The sequence below is a fragment of the Pinus tabuliformis genome, chromosome J (genome assembly GCF_031772625.1).
Source record: "Pinus tabuliformis cultivar Carrire ecotype Pingquan chromosome J, CPIR1, whole genome shotgun sequence".
In the NCBI taxonomy this organism is placed as follows: Eukaryota; Viridiplantae; Streptophyta; class Pinopsida; order Pinales; family Pinaceae; genus Pinus; species Pinus tabuliformis.
In genome coordinates, this window is record NC_142295.1 from 1440647009 (window position 1) to 1440657960 (window position 10952).

General features: G+C 36.3%; 1 pseudogene; it reads left to right on the forward strand.

Moving 5' to 3' along the window:
* Positions 1 to 3462: 3462 nt before the first annotated feature.
* LOC149232778 (U6 spliceosomal RNA) lies at positions 3463 to 3555 on the forward strand (annotated as a pseudogene).
* Positions 3556 to 10952: the final 7397 nt, after the last annotated feature.

Sequence of the window (10952 nt, forward strand, 5' to 3'; positions counted from 1 at the left end):
TAGGAAATGAAAATTTATTTACAATGGAGTTTTATTTTAAAAATTATATATCACATTTATACACTCATATTAATGCATTTTACAAGCAATTAGAAGTCAACAAGTGGCTTTGTGCTTTTTTGATTTCCAATATGATATGATTGCAATTAAAAATATTAATTAAGTATATAAAAATTTACCACAAATTATGGGTTGGGAAATCAGATACCTTCTACTTCAAAAAGTTCAAATCATTAACCTATGCCCCATTTCCTATTATCCTGAATAGTGCATGCAACATTTATCAACTAATTACATATAATTGTATCTTTATTTACATAAATGTTATTCAAAATTTACACATTTATATATGAGTATTAATGAATATATGTAAATAGAAATACATATCTTTTTTGCCTCAATGATCATATAAGATGATTTTAATTATCAATAATTCATTCAAAAATGAAAATCAAAACACACACACACACTAGAAAAATAAAAATTTGGTAAAAGAGTTTCAATGGAAAAATGATTATAAATAATAATAGAAATATATATTAATATAATTTTCAATTCCCATATGATTTTGAAAGAAATAAAAATATACAAATTGATTCACAAAAAAGTATGCCCAAGTTTCATTGAAAAATTGGAATGCTCTTGTGAGCAAATTTATTAAAAAATTGTCTTCATACATTACAATGAAGTACATGTTTTATTGAACATTCAAATGTACTCATGTTTCTCTTTGATACGATGAAGTGTCTTAAGAAATGGAAATAAAATGTGCATAAGCCAAGTATCTTACCCTCGTCCTGTATAGGTTTTTATTAAGATGTGGTATGATATCAAACAAATTGAGAATGATGCTTTGATGTATTTACTAGAAATACATTTGATTCTTCATATTTACCTCCATATTGGGATCATATATATATATTTTTTTCTCGGTAAAAACTATGCTAATATATTATGTACAGTAGACAAAAATTACATCCTGATAAAACAGAGAGAACCAGGCTCTGCGAATATCATCCAGGAGCAGTTGAGGCTAATAAAAAAACTAGCCCATGCAGGGGTGCCAAACATAGAAGCGAAACCATCCAAAGGAGCTAGCCCACGCAGGGGCACCAACCAGAAATCCGGATTATCCCATGCAGGGGAGACTAACAGTAACCAACCCATTAACGAAGTTTCAGAAACATAAACACAGAGCATTGATACCAGAACTAAGCCAAAACAGACAGCAAAAGAGACCAGAAGACCAGACAGAAGGGCCATGAGAACCTTGAGCTCTGGCGTCATTCTTCGTCCATTTGAACCTCCTCTACCCGGCACCAACCGTAAGCTTCCCTTTCAGCAGCAGTGGGAAAAGTGTCTTCTGCTTCGCTGGTCCCCTCCCTCTGATCGAGCCTGCTTTTCGATACATTTTCCAGGTCTGAGGCAGGATCTTTAACCTCCTTCTCCGGATTAGTTTCAGGAACCTTTGCTTCTTGCATCTTGCTGTCAGTCTTCCTCTGCCCATGTTCATCCAGGGAGTCATTGTCTTCCTGGGAATTTTCAATGAACAGGACCGAAACATGCGCACTAATCTGTGGGTTATTCATGGAACTGCTAAAATTGAAGATAGCAGAGCCGAAGGCAGGCAAGGCAGCCGAGCTCGATGCACCCGCGTCCATGAATTGACTGGAGTGAAGGGGATTAGCTCCAGTGGAGCGTAAGTTATTGCAATGACAGCAATGGACAACATTATCCGCCTCGTGACTGCGAGAGGTTCCTCCTCTGGAAGTGCCTCGACGGCTAAGCAGACGCTGTCGAGGTCTCACCATTCTCACAGGGGTCAAGGGGGGGAATTCCAACAGACCACGAAATAATCCAAACAACCAGCTGCCAGAACAGACTGCGGAATGAGCCAGACAAACAGAGAGGATATCCTGGCGGAAACGGAGAGGCAGGGCAACCAGAATTGCAAAGACCTGCTTGAAGGAGGAGCCACCAACATTCCCTGACCATACGCTGCAACATTGTTTATAACCTCAACTGCCTTACCTTGGAGCTCACCCGTCATAACTACAACCTCCGCTTGAGCTGAATTTCCGTGCAGGGCATTTACTGTGCTCTGCAGCGTTACCTTATACCAGCCGCTTGCATTACTGGCGCCTCTGACATCTGCCACGTGATGACCTGTGGCAGGCATGTGGCCTTCCGTCCACGCCTGTCCCATCCTATCTAACACCCGCATCCAGGGTATATTGGGATCATATATCAGTCAATCTTATCTCACTAAATTGTATTGTTCTCCTTGCTTTCACTTTTGTTTGCAAATGACAATGAGACCTGTCCCATATGAATTTAAAATCCCCTTATATCAATATTTGATTTTTCAAGTACTTGTTAGTGACATCTAGTGTCCATATTGCAACGTCATAACTTTTTAAACAATATTTTAATACTTCCGATTGAGAATGCCCCAAAAAATAGGACCTATTACCAAACTGCCAATTTGGTTCTCTTTGAATATGACAACTTGGTCCATCTCCAGTGTATGTTTGGAAGAACACTCTCTCTATTTCAAAGATCAACAACATCTTTCAACTTACATTAATGCTCATTTTATTTTTCATTGCAACCACATACACGACATTAACATATCTTCCCTTAAACACTTCATTACTCAAGAACATCAAAGCATAACACTTCAAAACATTAAAAAAACAATGTTAGTATATATTATGATTTTTTTTCATTTGTAACAAAGTAAATTTTACAAGGAGTTAAATAGCAATAAAAAACATTGTTACAATGGTCCCATTCAAGTGAATGAATTAATGATATGCCTAGTTTATACATCTAACCTAGTGCATTTATTTAATTTCAATGGAATAAGCATTACATGAATAGATTTACCCACAATTTAAATGGTTGATTTTAAGAGTTAGAACTATTTGTTTAGTCACAATTGACAAATATAATTGCAATGGTCCAATTCAAGTAAACAAACTAATTATATATTAATTTCCACTTAAAACCGAATACACTTTTTAAATTTCAAACAAACTAATTAATTATATATTATTTCTAGAGTATATCTCTTAGTTGGTTTTGGTGCTTATTTTAGTGCAAGATTTAAGATTTACTTCTATTGTTGGTGCTACATACAACCTAATATAGTTTTTTAACTTTTATGAAAAAGGAGAAGTTTTAAGAACATAATGAACCATCGTTCAAATAACTAATTTTTAAGAGGTCTAATGACAAGGTAAACCACAACTGAAAAGATTATTGGAATGGTCCAAATCAAGCAAACAAATTATCTAATATTTCTATGTACAACTTAATCCATTTTTCAAATTTCTATAAATTAAGAAATTTTGATTATAACACATTAAACAACCATTCCGATCAATAGTTATCATTAAAACAATATCTTACTAGCAATAAAAAGATAAGAATATTTTATTTTTGCTAATGTATTGGTATGTCTCTTCAGAGATATATGATAAGATTGGAATGATACAAAGAAGATTAGCATGACCCATGTTTGGTAATTTAATTGAATTTAAATTATTGCATAAATGATCAACGAGGGCTTGTAACTGATCATGTGTATGTGCACTAGTTGTGCTAGAATTTTTTATTAGGTGAGTAAATTTTCAAATTGGATTAAGATGTTTTCATGCACATGTTTTATCTAAGAAATTGTCACTCTTGCAAGAAAGGAAAATATCACACTGACATAAATAAAGCTTAACTTGAAGTGCAGAAGTAAATAACAAAATCAAATCTAAATTCTCTTTACACTTGCAGAAAAGAAAGCTAATCTAAAATTGCAGAAATAAATATCACACCAAAAAATATAGATCTACTTCTCATTGACAGAAATGAAACTAAATCTTAAGTGCCGAAATAAAATATCACACTAGTAAATCTAAATCACACTGATAAAGTCTTGAAAATTATACTTCTAATTGATCAAAATTTATCTGTGCATAATATATCCCTTTTGATTTATTTTCTTCATCCTTCACACAATGAAATGATTAGATCTATGAAAGAAATCTTCAATAAACTCTGTTATAAATTCTATCCTCACCGTCACAAGCATTTACTGAAAATCAAAACTGAAAGATTAACTATGATAATCTAATGCTTCAAAACTGAAATATTAACTAGAAATGAAATGAAACCTTACAGCTCCCAAGGGGCCTTCCTATGAGTTCTAGGTATGCAACGATCAACATAGATTAATCACGCACACAACACAAAGGAACAACAAGCTTGCTTTAATAATTACAAAGAGTATTCAAAATAATAACCATTATGTGTATATCATCATTGTGTCGAGGGGAAGGTTTTATAATCTCCTTCATTAAATTGTTTGGAGATTGCTAAGCCTATCCTACTTGACATAACTCTAAAAATAACATAAGATAACATGAAATATCGATTCTTCATGATTTTCTATCGGAGAAACAAATCATGAGGCAAAATATCAGCTTCATCCTTATCATACATCTCCTCGCTCCCCTGATTTGTCTTTGGCTCCTCTTCCGCTCGGTTGACTTCCACGTTGACCTGCTCATACATCATCCTTATCATCTTGCTGGATCATGGAGATAGGTGGATATTGTTGTTTCCATTCTCAACTACTTGTCCATACATTTCGTTCCTCAACTGGTGTTTTGGAACCTACAAATTCTTCAAGTAAGCTGTTGAATCGATCATTAGTTGCAGAATTGATGCAATTCGGTAGCTTATGCAAATATTAAATCAAATAATAAGGAAACAATGAAACTATGAATACAAGATAATTAAGTATATGTTTTTTCCAATAACCTTGCAAGCTAACACTTTATTGAGATTATTATTGTCAAAAAGGAAGGAAATGGAGTGAATGGAGTTTAAGGAAGGTGTAAAAAAGGAACAATTTTGGTCTTCAACATTACCCCACACAGAAGATATTGCATGTCCTCATGCACAAAATTTCAAGACCCACTCTGTCACTGAGCTACCTCCAAGGTGTGAGCAAGAACATGTAAATTAGTATTCTTTGTTTTTATTGTTCTGGTTCTGGTTGCCATCTTTGGTTTCTTCATTAAAATACTACATTGCAAACCCTTGATTTACTTTTGAGAAGTTTATTTTTAGCCTTTAAATTATCGTTTTTCTTGTACTAGTGGCAAAATGTAAGAGAATATTATCATTTTGAGTCCTTTGAATGTCATTTTGTACCTTCATTGATTCATGTTCTTGCTTCAGAAATTTGCTTAACACTTCTAGTTCATAAATTTCCTGTTTAAGAGAATTTTAATTTTTGGATTCTTCTGGAGGGCTGAAATGAACTTCTTCACTCAAAATTTCTTCTTGAATTGAGGATAAATTAATAGCTTTTCCTTGGGCTTTCTGTTCAAGAGATTCTATATAATCATAGATTTCCTGTTGAACATGGTCGATTTCTAGGGTCTTGTTGGACTTGCAATTGGTGATGGTATTCTCTCTGCTTCTTCTTCTTCTAAATCAACAAAACTTGGAGACTGTTTAATGGCCGATTTCATAAGTCGTGCACTTCTTCTTGATGGTTTTTCAGCAGTGAGAGCACACTTTCTCTTGCTAATTTTGTCTTGCTCTATTCTTTCTTTTGATGGACCTTCATGTGTACTAACAGATTTCTTCTTTCTAAGACTCTCTAAAACATTTGCAAGAGGGGTTTCATCATCAAAATCTTTCTGTGTGTGCTCATCTTGTGGTATTTCTTGTGCATGTACTTCGTTTTGAAGCTTAGGGTTTGAGGGAATTTTCCAATGACTTCTTCTTATTTTGGAACTAGATCCATCTTGTCCAACTTCTTTAAAACGGTTTCGAACTAGAAAATCCTCCCAATTATCCCCTTTACTCCTAAAATGAGCTTCAATTAATTTTTTTACTAACCTGTGATGATACAAAGCACTGTTAATAGACTATATTTTCCTTTGGATATTAGCGACCATTTTTCTTAAACTATAGAGCAGGAAATATGGCAAATTGATTTTGTTGCCATCAATAAAATGCATCATCAACTGAGCATGATAGAAGAACATATTCCCAAACCTACCCTCACAGGTTATAAACTTCTGAATGATTAACAATAAATTTCTCCATTTACTTTTTAAAGTTGTTACTGGAATTCCTTTCTTAAAAATGGAGATGTCCATACCTGGGTTTTTAAGGAAGATTTCCCAATCTTTCTCTTTGATTTTCCGGTTTTTAAACCAACTTTCCCCGTTTCTTGGCAATCTTGTAGCTTCTTCCACGAACGACTTTGTCAATACCAACCTAATATATCCAATTTCTACTTCTATCCCATCATAGGCATGAGCAAATGACTTTGTGACCTCCTTCTCATGCTTGTCAAACTTCTCAAAGAACTGTAAACATCGTGCCTGCTGCAATTGTTGCTTCACCTATGGATTGGCTTGAAGAAACTTGGTCTCATTCGGCTCAAAAAACACAATAACTCCCATACTGAAGAAGCTTTAGCCCTTAATTTCTTTTTTTGATAGGATTATGGAGTGTAGCAAGGACGGGAACAAACTTTTGGTAGCAGTTGAGATGTTTTCACCAAAGAAAAATGAAATAGAGCCAAATGAAGTGGGATATAATGAAAAAGAAATGGGATAGTGTACGTGAGAAATGGGATGATATATGGAGGAAATGGAGTAAATTCAAATGATGGAAAGGTGTAATGACTCATACAAATATTATAACAAGATATGATTATTAGAAATTGTAAATTGGATCATAAGAACCAATGTCATGTCATGACAAGGATAATGATTATGTGAAATGGCAACAACAATGGTCATTTACAAATAATCATCTATTTATATCATAACTCAATGTTTTTCCTTTATTATTTAACTAATATTTACATACCTTTTATTCTGCCTTACTAATTTTCTCTTTTTGTAGGTTGCTCAGGTTGCTTTGGTTGTGATCTCCATTCAGGTCTCTTAGGCCATGATCTCCATTCATGTTGCTTAGGCCATGATCTTCATTTTCTTTGGCTGTAATCTATCAAGTCAGCTGTGGAATTTCATGAGAGCTATAGATTATTGACAATTCTGTAGCTATCTTATTTCTGCAAAAGAGGAATAAAAGAGATGAGACAAGAATAAGGAAATTAAAAGAAAATATAGGCTGCCAAGAATTCTTGGTTTTCATGTTTATACAATTATTGATGCCATATTTGAAAAATTGCAATGCTAGAAAGAAAATGAGAGAACACAGTAAATAAAACCACAAAGAAACTTTCGGAGAATAACTGTAAAAGCTACATTGTGGTGGACAATCTCTCCTTTTACAAAATGCGACTTGTTACTTGTAGCCTTTTTCGGTTACAATACTATGGGTAAATTCCATGGGTGAATGAATATCGTGGGTGGATGTCACAATACCATGGGTGAATGAATACCATGGGTGGATTCCAATTACAATACCATGGGTGGATGCCACTTACAATACCATGGGTGGATGAATAACATGGGTGGATGAACACCATGGGTTGATGCCATTTTCTATTCGGATCATTAGGCTCCGAAATTTGAGTACATGCCAAAATTATGGAGGGTGTTGCAGCTGATACAACATGAAGCCACCAACTGCCACTAAATAGTAGCTTCCACTTCTTCACTTGAAGTGGCATCCTCTTTCCTCAAGTTGGTTGCTAGAGGTGTATCCATGGGTTTGCAACTGTCCATGCGGAACCTTTGAAGTATCTTGTTGGCATACTTTCCCTTAGAGACAAACAGTTCCCATCGTCTTGCCATACTTCCAATCCGATGAAGTAGTGCATGAGACCCATGTCCTTCATTTAAAACTCTCTTGCAAGGTCCTCCTTGCAATATCTGATATGCTATTCATCACCAGTTAAAATCAAATCATCAACATATAAGACAATAAGCAACAATTTACCTTCTACCAAGATATGATAGAGGTTTGCATCCGCTTCACTTTTGGTGAAGTCCAAACTAGTGAGATAGTTATCGATCTTGGCATACTAAGCACAGGGTGCTTGCTTGAGACCATACAATGCTCACTTGAGTCTAAACACATGAGACTCCCGATCAAAAGTCTCAAAGATTTCTGGTTGCTTGATATACACCTCCTCCTCAATAACTCCATTTAGGAATGTTGTTTTTACATCCATCTAGATGATCTTCCACCCCATCTGTGTAGCCAGATCAAGAATTGATCTAATGGATGAGTACATTGCTACAGGACAAAAGGTCTCCTCATGGTCAATCCCCTCAACTTGAGAGTACCCGTTGGCCACAAATCTGGCCTTGTATTTTTCTATGCTTTCATCGCTACATGGTTTACCTTGAAGATCCATCTTGAACCCATAACTGATTTGTCTACTAGTCTTGGGACTACTTCCCAAACACTATTCTTTACAATGGATTCATATTCCTCCACCATTGCATCAACCCATATAAGTTTTTCTACTGGTTCCTCGAAAGAGGATGAATCAGTCTCTACAAGCTCAGTCATTAGAGCCATGTAGCTAGTGTACCGATCTGGTGACCTTCCCTGCCTGCGTTGATTTGAAGGAGCACCCACATTCTCCCTCACATCCTACACAAGTCTCTCAGCTTCCCTGGTCATTTTTATGCCTTCTTTGGATGGTTTTGCTTGAGTGGCTGTTTCCACTGTATGCTCCACAACTTTTGGTTGCTCCACAACTTCTTCAAGTTTCTCCTTAAGAGCTAAAATCTCCTCTTCTGGTGGGATCTGAATCTCCCTCTCAAGAGAGCACCAAATGGCTTTATCTTCGTCAAATTTTACATCCCTTTGGACAACTGTCATTCTGAAGGATGACAAGCCTACACACAGTATTTTTGTGGAGTTTCTGTGTAACCTACAAATACCCCCAATTTTGTTATTAGCTATAGCTTCTTCCTTGATTCTTTAGAGACATGGCAGTAAATAGATGCTCCAAAAATCCTAAAGTGCGACACATCGAAATTTCTCCCTAAGAAAGCCTCGTCTAGTGTAATCATGCCCAAAATTTGATAAAGACTCTGGTTCTACAAATAGACTGTTGTGTTGCATGCCTTATCCCATAAATTGAGAGGTAGGCCTTGATCATGCAACATTTCCCTCACTGCTCCCACAATGTTATGATTCTTTCTCTCAGCCACCCCATTTTGCTGTGGGTTGTGGGGTGTTGTCAAATCTTGTCGAATGCCTTCTTTTGCAATTTTTTTTTTGAATTCATTCTACACGTACTCACCTCCATTATCACTCCCGAGAGCCTTCACCTTCTTTCTTGTTTCTTTCTCAACCAATGCCTTGAATTATACGAACTTGGGGAATGTCTCAACCTTCTTCCGGATGAAGAACATCCAATAGTTCCATGAGAAGTCATCAATAAAAATGACAAAATATTTATGCTTGACAGTGGAGGCTGTTGAGAAAGGCCCACAAACATTAGAGTGGATCCTTTCAAAGACTTTATGTGCTTTTTTGTCCCGATCATGGAATGTGGATTTTTGTACTTACCCAAGGTACATTCTTTGCATACATCCTATTGCTCAAGTGCTCCTTTGGAGAGTCCTGTGGTTATTTGTTGCATGATCTTCTGAGCACCATGATGCAAATGGCCAAGTCTTCTATGCCAAAGTTCACTGAAATCATGGCTTTGTGTCTCCTCCTCCTTTATGCTTAAAGAAATGTTGGGTTGTGTTATATTCTTTCCACGACTAGTCCACGTAGTTTATGGGGGTTTAGAGGGGGGCGGGTAGCCCCCCTCTACGGGGTCCGGGGTAGCGCCTTGGGGAAATTTTTTTTGGACCCTATATTAGGTTGGGCGGACCTACCTATGGTTTTGTGCATGGTTTTCGTACATGGTTTTTGACACAATGGTTTTCGGTCCATGGTATTGGATTCTTCAGCATGTATAAATATGTATTGTAACATTGAAAGGAACATAATGAAAAATCAAGCTGGTAGTCCCAGTTTTTGGATCCAGGGGAAAATCTCTGTGTATATGTATTTTATGTGTTATGCTCTCGCATTGTTTATTTTATGTGTTTTAGAATTCATATGCAAGTAATTTCTGTATGGAGTTAAAACCTACATTTGGTATCAGAGCTATTTTGGCTTCACGGGGATGCCTTTGTTGCTGAGGGGTTTCGCTTGGACCTGTGGTAGACTGTTGGGTCCCTATAATACTAGTGATTACCCCATTACTATTGTAGTTATACCCCTTATTTATATTGTTGTGCCCCTATTACCCCCATATTGTTATTTCTGTGCCCCATAGAATCCCTCAATTGTTATTTTTGTGGCTTTATATTATTATTGTTAGGTCGGCTGGATTATATTGTGACTCCCTAGACTCCTATATATAGAAAGGAGGTTTTGTCATTTGTATCATCCAAGAATTGTTCATTTATGTAATGTAAAGGAGGTTGCCCCCTCGAAGAGGCTGAATTCTAAGGCGTTGATCTATCTTTTCTATCTTTTCTTGAGCTGGTTTCATAACATTTGATATCAGAGCTTTGGATTCTAGGGTTTCGCTGCTCCAAACAGATCTTTTCGCGCGATATTTGCGGAGATATGATCTGAGGAAGTTGGTCTTTTTGCAGACTCCTGAATTACATTCAAAACAGGTGACCTACGGAAAAGAGTCATAACTTTCTCTCTGGGGATCGGATTGAAATTTCGTGAGAAGGTACAGAAAGAGGACGGACTGTAGTTTCTTGTGTGTGTGTTTCAGATTCAAAGGTTGAAACAGTGACTCGTGGCACGTCGTACAAGTTCGCTCTACTGAACTAGTCTAAAAACAAGTCACTGTGGGAGATTTCACATAACTCTTCCTTGGAGAATCTAATTTGGCTCAGACTTGTGGCATTGGAAAGAGGACGCAGAAGACTAATAAAGGTAGTAATTTCAGAATTGGATGATCCGAAATTACAGAGATACATCAG